We start from the raw sequence: 11,967 nt of genomic DNA on the forward strand, positions 1-11,967 counted from the left end.
GAGAATAAAAAACCCAGAGAGATAGAAAAAAGGTAAACTTGGAACTTCCCCGTAGAAGTGGTTCAATATTAATTTTGGAGCTTTCGTGACTGCAGGAATTATTCTTTGGTTCTTTCGGTAAAGTCACGTATAAAGATAAAACCTGCCAGGCACACAAAACTCACCACAACCACCAGAGGGCACCAACGTCCCAGTGGGCTCCGATCTCTTTGTACTGCTGCCGCCTGTGCGCGCGTCTTTGCCTCAACCCGGACGTTTCACTCTCCAGGGACAACGATAGCGCCTGAATTCCAAGAACTGCGGAGTAAAATTCATTACGAAGGAAGGATCACCCGTGCACATCAGGGACAAACAAAAACAGAGGTCACTTTTGAAAAAGATCTATATAGCCCTGTAGGCCTTACCTGGTAAAATAAAAACAGTTTAGTTTTTGTTTTGTGGGTGAGTGGATGAGTGAGTGAATGGGTGGGTTGGTGGTTGGGTGGTTGAATGGGGGTTGGGTGGGCGAGTTGGTGGGTGGCTGAGTCAGTGGCTGGGTCATTGTGTGAGTGGATGGGTATTTGAATAAGTGGTGTGAGTCAGTAGGTGAATGGGTGGATGTTTGGGTGAGTGGCTGGTGGGTGGGTGGGTAAGTTAGTGTAGGAGGTTGAGTGGGTAAGTTAGTGTGTGAGTGGGTGGGTGGGTGAGTCAGAGAATGGGGCACCATGGTGGTGAGATGTTAACTACCTTGCCTAGTATACAGGAGGTCATGGAATCGATCCCGACCCTGCCGCCTGTATATTTGGAGTTTGCATCTTATCCCTGTGGTCACCTGGATTTTTCTCCGGGTCCTCCTGTTTTTCCCTCCACATTTATAATCAACACACGTTTGGAGTATTTGGTTGCTATGCATTTTTATGTAATTAGCCACTTCGTTGAGCTATCATGTGGCCAAGTTGCTTCTGAAAAAAGAGCTGCATAGCTCAGTGAGCCTTACCTGCTAAATATATATTTTTTCATTCCCCCTCCCTCTGTCCACTCAGCAGTATAAATGGGAACAGCTGTTGTATCCTAACCCTTCTTCCATAATTGAGATTAATAATATTTGATAATTTTTATATATTATCTTTTTACTTGTTTTTTTTAATGATTGAAACACACCAAGCGCAGCAAACTGCAAAACACCAGGTGTTGTTAAGTAATGAACTGGAGGAGGGCTAGGATGGCAGAATTTGCAACCTTGCTTCAAGGAAAGATAAGGCCTGATGAACGGGCACATGTCACCCGTGCAGGCGGCAGAGACAGTGGGAGTGTCAGCCAGACATAGTTAAGGCAAAAAGCCCAACCATCCTGCATGGTTTTAAAGTAACGTCAAAATTCGAAATTCAACAACAGAGTAGGCTAAATTATCGATCCTCGCGCTCGCTCAAATTGGAGACCAGGCTGCGAGCTACATAAATGAACCATTGCCCATTTGCTAATCCAATACTGAATGTTAATATTACTGAAGTCAAAACGAATTCTATGACCTCAGCACATGGGCAAATAATAGGGCAGTGTCGACTCAAAGGCAATGGAAGAAACAGAGGCGCCTTTGTCTAAATCACAACCACAGAAAGCCAGGAATCATCACTGATTGTGTGTTCAGGGATTCCGAGGTAGTTAGAACACGTGCACAGGGGGGGAGCTGATGTAAACAACCCTGCGCGTCTGGATGTGAGGGGGGCCTTAGACCTGGAATCAAGAATAACACTCCCAGAGCAGAAGGTTGGACAGGGGGGGAGGTGATTTAAAAGAGTGTTGTATATCTCTCAAGGCGGACAAGACCCAGCTGAATAACAAGGCTGCGGGGGTCACCAGAAGTTCGCATTCGCCTAGTTAAGACAAAAAGCTCAATTATTCTGTATTGCTATTAAAGTAACGTTAAAGTCGGAACTTAACAACAGGGTAGGCTAAAGTTATCGATATTCACACCCACTCCAATTAAACCAGGCCACAAGTTACGCCTACTGAACCATCACCATTATTAAGTCAATATGAAATGTTATTTCCATACTTCAATACTTTCTATACAACTCGACCCGAAGCATATGACAATCAGAACCTTCCTAAGTCAAAATTGAATCGCACCCAGACAGGAGCGAATAGTCGATATAAGGTTGACGAGGGAAGGAAATTAAGAGCACGGCGAACTGCAAACGTAAGCAAAAAGCCGGGAACAACACCAGCCCAGCAACAGCGAGTGGGGCTTCGACAGGCCATAAAGTAGAATAATAACTCCCGGGGTCAGGGGACACAAGAAGAAGCAGGCAGACAAAAACCAGAACTGACTCCAAGGTTCAACCGCCCTCACCTACTCAGGAGTGACGGAAATTAATGAGGCCTTGAATTAACGGCAGCTGGACTGCAACAACCACGGCGAGCAGAGATAGGGTGGGGCAAAGACTGCGGGCTATGAATGCAACTTCGTGTCAGTAAAGCCCTGACAAACAAGTTAAGTTAAAGACATCACAATACATAATATCGCACATAACATCAATGTTAACGCTATTCACCGTAAACTATATTCCGCTTATATAACCATCCAGGCACCAAGGAATACGAATTCCTAGGATCAAGAAACTTACCCCTTAACCTAAGATATCGGAAATAAATTAATAGTAATAAGTATATGCATGAAAAGACAAAGTAAAACTTATGGAAAAGCCAGGATAACGGGATGAATCACAACCAGGTCGAATATAATACATAATAAAAAAAACGATGTTAAACCCAGGGTCGGAGAGAAAGGGAGATCCCGGCCGTCTTTGTATCCCTGCAGCGCGGGATAGGAGTGTGTGTACGCTCGGGGAAACACCTACACTTGGGTCGGGCACCACGATGGGAAACGACAGACCTTAGGTTACATACAGAATCATAACTGTGAAATAGTAAGGGACAAATGTTAACTTAAAACTTTTTAACCATTTCTTTGTGCGCCGGGTCGGAGAGAGTGTTGCCCCTCCCTCCAGGTTGTGCAACACGAACAAAGACGCCTATGAGACGATTTGTAACGTCTGTGTTTTGGGTCATGAAGAAGGCCAGACAAGAGATAATATTGCACCCAGACAGAGAGACGACTTCGAGGCAATTTGTAACATCTGATTGTTTGCTCGTGGGTTTTATGGAGGGAGTGTGACAACGAATATACCGTCAGTGATGCACACAAGGACATACGGACAGACACATGGACACACCTGCCTACGGACAGATCCTGACACAGCAAAAATCGAAAAGAAGCCCCGCCTTGTGGGCGGGATCCAGGGGGATTTTTCGGCATAAAGTAAAGGATCCTGAGCATTGGAACCAGTGCGACGGGAGGGTCCACTCAGAAGCTCGACCGGGAGGGTCGACTCAGGAACGAGTGTGACGAGAGGGTCCACTCAGGAGCGCGACCGGGGGAGTCGGCTCAGGAGGAGTGCGACCAGTGGGTCCACTCAGGAGTGCGACCAGAGAGTCGACTCAGGAGCGAGGGCGACCAGCGGGTCGACCCAGGAGCGAGCTCGACCGGGAGGGTCGACTCAGGAGCGAGCTGCGACCAGCGGGTCGGCTCGACTCATCTTCAGCTCGTCAATCTCTGCTGCCGACGGGGGTCTCTGCTGCCACCGGAGTGGTGAGCATCGCGATTCGGCGACAACCCAGAGCTGCACGCTGCGAGCGAGTTGTGGGCGCCACCTACCGACCGGGTTCCGAACTGCGACAGCGTATCAACAGCCATCCGAACCAATTCGCCACGGGATCGACTGATACGTATGACGCGCACCGCCCCCTCACCACACGACCACCAGGCGTCTGTTTGACCTAAAGAATCGACTCCGAACACTGACTATTCAAGACAACTCTTACCACTCAAAAACACTCGAACCCATAAGCCATCCGTGGCTGGAAAGCATCACAACGAGACCGAGTGATGGCCCTCCGTCGTTTATAAGAGTATTCTTAATTTTTATCTTTAATATTTAGTGGGCTGTACTCTTAATCGCATAATTCCCAACAGATCCATCAATACGAACTGATTCTTGGCACCTCCTTCCGCCGAGCCACGCTCACGTGGGGAGTGGTGGCCCACCGGATCCTTATCAGGTGATCTGGTCCCCAATTAGTAAACTTGGTATAAGATAACAATCTTCGGAAAAGGAGCACCGTCGCAGGCCCTTACTCCGAGCCGTTCTGAGATAACCTGCCGATGTATCTGTTGAGATTGGTGCCTTTAAGAATAATAACTGTTTTTGATTGTGTTTTTTTTATCGCCGTATAATCTTTCAAGTATCTTTCAGTCATAATCGCCGCACGTACTCGCATCCTCTACAGAATATTCAACTGTTCCGTGACCCAAGGTGTTAACAACGTGATAAGGGTTGCGTATGATCAATAAGGAGTGCGGTACTGCGTGAACAATATTGAGTATAATCATTCATTAACGTTAAGGTTTTCTTAGCATAATATTTGCATGTTTTAACGACTCTCTCTCTCACTAAGAACCATCGCGTTATGCGGGATCCATGTGCCGTTGTCAAAGTGAAATCAGACAATCGTTGATGATACTGTATTGATGCCGTATTGACGTTCCGGGATTGAGAGTTCGCATACTATATCATAGTTAAGGTTGAATTAGTAATAAATTGATCAATACAGAAGTGGTTGTGTGATTCTTTCCTGAAATCTATGCATAAGATCTGCTTCTGCGTTGAGATTTGAACTTGGTGACCTTAATAAACACACTAATACATACTCAGTAAATGTTAAAGCGATAACGGGGTGAACCGGGGTCTGGTTATCATAACGACTTGCGTTATCATAATTACACCCACTCGCATAATTAATACGATTACCTCTCGAATTGGCATAATTAAAATGTGCGTAATTACATAAATTAACATATTTCCGGATAATTACACATTTGGCCAAATTTCATTTAATTATTATTATTTCCACTGAATATTCATAACCCACATATACAACATAATAATTTCACCCACGCACGCATACAACATAACAAATTTTCATACCCAACATATACAACATAATGGGGGCTCGTCTTCCGGGATCTCTCGCAGACAGTTATGCATGAATTCAGGAACGAATCACTGATGTGTTAATCAAAGTGTTGTGAACTAACGTTGCCTTGTGATTGTAAACGGGGGTATACAAACAAAACGCGCTCTGAAGGGAGGTACCAGAGTAGCAGAGTATAACAAAGACAGCTGGGCTGAGATTATTTGCTCGAGTTGAACTGACGCATCCTGTGATACAATTGTTTATATGCACTCTGAAAAGAAATATTAAGGTAACTCTTGCCATACTAAGATGCTAGGATTAAGAATAATATTTGAATGGGTTACGGGATACGGGGAGCTCGTATTTAAACGTACCGACCAATCTGTTACAAAGCAGTACAGTCAGAGAGACATATGGGAAGGGAGCTGTATCGATAACACGAACACACCTCGGGGGAAACTAATTGACTGGATAAAAAGTAACGAAGGCAAACACGATGCAAAAACTGCAGAGAAGGCAGGACAGGACTCATACCTTCTCACACAGGCGTACAGACAGGGATTGTGGAATGAGGGAAAATTTGGAAAGGAAACGGGAGAGAAATCGTCTCTAATAAACGACGAGAAATGTCCTCACACCCTCGAGAGGGAGGAGAAATCAAAGCTCGCGACACCAGCGAAACTCACAGACGTTGAGCCACAGAATAAATATGGAAGTAACATCAAATCACTCTCTTGGGTACGTGGACAGAGTCCAGGGATTGATCGCACAAAAGTTAAAGTAAAATCGCCAGGACATGGTACACTAAGGGCAGAGGCAAAAACTGAAGGGAAATGGCAACACGAGCGACACGGCCCTGGGCGCGCACACAGAAAATGCACACCACTTAAACACAAGAGACACAGCACAGACCAAAGTGACAGATTGCCTGATGATAACTTGTTTGATGATAACGCTGTCAGCAATCAACTTTCGGAATACCTGTTCACCAGTAAAACCCTTAAGTTGATGGACAAGGCTCTAGTCAGAATTCCCGATTTTGACCCCCACAATAAGACTATGGATATCCACACACATATCGCGACAGTGGAAGAGGAGGCAATGATTAGAGGGCTGAGGAGACGGGATGAAAAAGCTAGTTTGTTGAAACGGACCTTACATAAAGAATCTATTCCATGGGTAAAGTCACTACCACACAAGGTTAGAAATGATTTTAAACAATTGAGCCTGGCAGTGATTCGGAAGTTTGGAGAATATTCGACACTCACTGAGGGGTTTTATGCTGTAAAATCGATGACCCAGGGCATGGACCAAGATCCACGTGACTACCTCGTCCAATTTAAAAGAGCGTATTACGCAGGCGATGTGAATCAATACCACGAAGGGGATAAAATGTTCAAAATTATGTTTTTTGAATCCTTAAGCCCAGAGATTACAGAAAGGGTGAGAATGGTTTTGAATCCAGAAACCGCATCCTTACGCCGCATAGAGAGCAAGGCGTACATGGCATGGTTATACAGAGCTAAGAATCATAATTCGGATCCAGAACACAGGGAGAGGGATGAGGAACCCAGCCTCTCAGAGAGGAATAAAAATCACCGAGCAGTCCCACCATGCAGAGAGCAGCAGAAACGCACGCACACATGGCAAAATAACCCAGAGAGAGGTTGGCACGAGAATGAGAGCGGCACAAAGCCGAACATTCAGGAGAATCGCAGGAGGGGGAGGTTCAGAATAGAACCATACCAACACCCAATGCCCCGACATGCGCAAGGTCAAGATTACCCACAGGGATGGCGAAGTAACAATCCAGGAAAAATTTGGCACCCAAATGGGAAAAACACTGGGCCAAGGGTGCAGGAGAATCGTAGGAGGGAGAGGTTCAGAGCAGAACCATATCAACACCCCATCCCACGACACACGCAAGGTTCAAATTACGCACAGAGATGGGAAGATAACCACCTAGCGGGAAGGTGTTACACATACCGCGGAGGTATGGATGCGAACATTCACGAGAATCGCAGGATGGGAGGTCAAACACAATCGATCCAATTCCGACCAATTCCTCCACCGGCTATACCAGGAGGGAATAGAGGAATAACACAGAATACGGTCCAAATACGTGATGAACCATCCACAGTGATTGAGAGCGGGCAGCCCATACGCGCCACACCCGCCGAGGTGTTAAACCCGGCGCTCAATGTGAAATACAGGCAGGCTGCAAGTGACAGGGCGGGCAAAAACGTGGACAGTGCTCCCGTAAATGACGCGCGGATCGAATACAAGGACAGGGTTGCATTGAAGCGTGATCGGACAGTACAAAAACAGACAGCAGGGACACGCCCTGAGGAGCGCAGGCATGAGCCTTTGAATGGAAAATATCCAAGGGAAACCAAAAATTATGTGGATCGGAGTGCTAAAATGGAGACGAATGTCCATGACGTACCGGGAATGGTGTTGAAATCCAACACACTAGTAAAAACAAAGAGGGCAACATTACGAGGGACAGAATTAAATCGACACACTGACTCGGCAAATGTGCATGTAATCGCAGAGAGAGCGAATGCCTCGAACCAAGTGTCAAAGTGGGTCGTGTGCGCAAATTCTGGTTATGTGCAGCACAATTTTTCACCACACACTCCCACGACACAGAGAGTCAGAGAGGGAACTACAAAAACGAACCCGAAAACCGTGATCGAATTATCGAAGTGATAAGTGGTGAACGAGGCAACATGAGGAAGGTAACGCATAAATGCGTTCGAAACCGCTACCTAGCGTTTCCCAGGATTTAACAAAAACAAAAATGAATATTCGTCGGAGTCATGATGTATCAGAACCGATGTAACGCAATATCGATGTTTAACGCTTGTTTAATTTTCTTTGCTCAATTCAAATATAACCATGTTAAGTTGTGACACGTACGCACGCGTTGTAAGGAATAGCAGCAAAACTTGAGGACAATCGATGGTTCATGATGGAAGAAGGGTATACATATTTTTTTTAAAAATAACCCGTGGCCATTTGACCACTGGTCATTTTTAAAAGGGCGGTATGTTGTATCCTAACCCTTCATCCATAATTGAGATTAATAATATTTGATGATTTTTATATATTATCTTTTTACTTGTTTTTTTAATGATTGAAACACACCAAGCGCAGCAAACTGCAAAACACCAGGTGTTGTTAAGTAATGAACGAGAGGAGGGCTAGGATGACAGAATTGCAACCTTGCTTCAAGGCAAAGGCAGTGAAAGGAAGCAGAGGCGCCTTTGTCTAAGTCATAACCACAGAAAGCCAGGAATCATCACTGATTGTGTGTTCAGGGATTCCAAGCTAGTTAGAACACGTGCACAGGGGGGGGGAGCTGATGTAAACAACCCTGCGCGTCTGAATGTGAGGGGGCCTTGGACCTGGAATCAAGAATAACACTCCCAGAGCAGAAGGTTGGACAGGGGGAGAGGTGATTTAAAAGAGTGTTGTATATCTCTCAAGGCGGGCAAGACCCAGCTGAGTAACAAGGCTGCGGGGGTCACCAGAAGTTCGCATTCGCCTAGTTAAGACAAAAAGCTCAATTATTCTGTATTGCTATTAAAGTAACGTTAAAGTCGGAATTTAACAACAGGGTAGGCTAAAGTTATTGATATTCACACCCACTCCAATTAAACCAGGCCACAAGTTACGCCTACTGAACCATCACCATTATTAAGTCGATATGAAATGTTATTTCCATACTTCAATACTTTCTATACAACTCGACCCGAAGCATATGACAATCAGAACCTTCCTAAGTCAAAATTGAATCGCACCCAGACAGGAGCGAATAGTCGATATAAGGTTGACGAGGGAAGGAAATTAAGAGCACGGCGAACTGCAAACGTAAGCAAAAAGCCGGGAACAACACCAGCCCAGCAACAGCGAGTGGGGCTTCGACAGGCCATAAAGTAGAATAATAACTCCCGGGGTCAGGGGACACAAGAAGAAGCAGGCAGACAAAAACCAGAACTGACTCCAAGGTTCAACCGCCCTCACCTACTCAGGAGGGACGGAAATTAATGAGGCCTTGAATTAACGGCAGGCAACAACAACGGCGAGCAGAGATAGGGTGGGGCAAAGACTGCGGACCATGGAATGCAACTTCGTGTCAGTAAAGCCCTGACAAACAAGTTAAGTTAAAGACATCACAATACATAATATCGCACATAACATCAATGTTAACGCTATTCACCGTAAACTATATTCCGCTTATATAACCATCCAGGCACCAAGGAATACGAATTCCTAGGATCAAGAAACTTACCCCTTAACCTAAGATATCGGAAATAAATTAATAGTAATAAGTATATGCATGAAAAGACAAAGTAAAACTTATGGAAAAGCCAGGATAACGGGATGAATCACAACCAGGTCGAATATAATACATAATAAAAAAAACGATGTTAAACCCAGGGTCGGAGAGAAAGGGAGATCCCGGCCGTCTTTGTATCCCCGCAGCGCGGGATAGGAGTGTGTGTACGCTCGGGGAAACACCTACACTTGGGTCGGGCACCACGATGGGAAACGACAGACCTTAGGTTACATACAGAATCATAACTGTGAAATAGTAAGGGACAAATGTTAACTTAAAACTTTTTAACCATTTCTTTGTGCGCCGGGTCGGAGAGAGTGTTGCCCCTCCCTCCAGGTTGTGCAACACGAACAAAGACGCCTATGAGACGATTTGTAACGTCTGTGTTTTGGGTCATGAAGAAGGCCAGACAAGAGATAATATTGCACCCAGACAGAGAGACGACTTCGAGGCAATTTGTAACATCTGATTGTTTGCTCGTGGGTTTTATGGAGGGAGTGTGACAACGAATATACCGTCAGTGATGCACACAAGGACACACGGACATACGGACAGACACATGGACACACCTGCCTACGGACAGATCCTGACACAGCAAAAATCGGAAGAAGCCCGCCTTGTGGGCGGGATCCAGGGGGAATTTTCGGCATAAAGTAAAGGATCCTGAGCATTGGAACCAGTGCGACGGGAGGGTCCACTCAGAAGCTCGACCGGGAGGGTCGACTCAGGAACGAGTGTGACGAGAGGGTCCACTCAGGAGCGCGACCGGGGGAGTCGGCTCAGGAGGAGTGCGACCAGTGGGTCCACTCAGGAGTGCGACCAGAGAGTCGACTCAGGAGCGAGGGCGACCAGCGGGTCGACCCAGGAGCGAGCTCGACCGGGAGGGTCGACTCAGGAGCGAGCTGCGACCAGCGGGTCGGCTCGACTCATCTTCAGCTCGTCAATCTCTGCTGCCGACGGGGGTCTCTGCTGCCACCGGAGTGGTGAGCATCGCGATTCGGCGACAACCCAGAGCTGCACGCTGCGAGCGAGTTGTGGGCGCCACCTACCGACCGGGTTCCGAACTGCGACAGCGTATCAACAGCCATCCGAACCAATTCGCCACGGGATCGACTGATACGTATGACGCGCACCGCCCCCTCACCACACGACCACCAGGCGTCTGTTTGACCTAAAGAATCGACTCCGAACACTGACTATTCAAGACAACTCTTACCACTCAAAAACACTCGAACCCATAAGCCATCCGTGGCTGGAAAGCATCACAACGAGACCGAGTGATGGCCCTCCGTCGTTTATAAGAGTATTCTTAATTTTTATCTTTAATATTTAGTGGGCTGTACTCTTAATCGCATAATTCCCAACAGATCCATCAATACGAACTGATTCTTGGCACCTCCTTCCGCCGAGCCACGCTCACGTGGGGAGTGGTGGCCCACCGGATCCTTATCAGGTGATCTGGTCCCCAATTAGTAAACTTGGTATAAGATAACAATCTTCGGAAAAGGAGCACCGTCGCAGGCCCTTACTCCGAGCCGTTCTGAGATAACCTGCCGATGTATCTGTTGAGATTGGTGCCTTTAAGAATAATAACTGTTTTTGATTGTGTTTTTTTTATCGCCGTATAATCTTTCAAGTATCTTTCAGTCATAATCGCCGCACGTACTCGCATCCTCTACAGAATATTCAACTGTTCCGTGACCCAAGGTGTTAACAACGTGATAAGGGTTGCGTATGATCAATAAGGAGTGCGGTACTGCGTGAACAATATTGAGTATAATCATTCATTAACGTTAAGGTTTTCTTAGCATAATATTTGCATGTTTTAACGACTCTCTCTCTCACTAAGAACCATCGCGTTATGCGGGATCCATGTGCCGTTGTCAAAGTGAAATCAGACAATCGTTGATGATACTGTATTGATGCCGTATTGACGTTCCGGGATTGAGAGTTCGCATACTATATCATAGTTAAGGTTGAATTAGTAATAAATTGATCAATACAGAAGTGGTTGTGTGATTCTTTCCTGAAATCTATGCATAAGATCTGCTTCTGCGTTGAGATTTGAACTTGGTGACCTTAATAAACACACTAATACATACTCAGTAAATGTTAAAGCGATAACGGGGTGAACCGGGGTCTGGTTATCATAACGACTTGCGTTATCATAATTACACCCACTCGCATAATTAATACGATTACCTCTCGAATTGGCATAATTAAAATGTGCGTAATTACATAAATTAACATATTTCCGGATAATTACACATTTGGCCAAATTTCATTTAATTATTATTATTTCCACTGAATATTCATAACCCACATATACAACATAATAATTTCACCCACGCACGCATACAACATAACAAATTTTCATACCCAACATATACAACACAGCGCAGTCGATGGACAATTTGTGTGTAGTGGGATACAGTGTGGGTAATCCCACCTCCTATACAATGTCTGGACAGCAGGGAACAGGAGACCAAAACTATCTCGAGGGGCTTTCTCGAGCTCCTCGAGTGGAGGTCCATCTGTCAGCATTGAGGAAGCAATTGCTGGGCTGCATGCACTTCAACTTAAGTAGTGCCACCTCAGGTGATATC

This window comes from Lethenteron reissneri, unplaced genomic scaffold (assembly GCF_015708825.2).
Source record: "Lethenteron reissneri isolate LAM-NWPU_2019-01 unplaced genomic scaffold, ASM1570882v1 scaffold_1639, whole genome shotgun sequence".
Taxonomy (NCBI): domain Eukaryota; kingdom Metazoa; phylum Chordata; class Hyperoartia; order Petromyzontiformes; family Petromyzontidae; genus Lethenteron; species Lethenteron reissneri.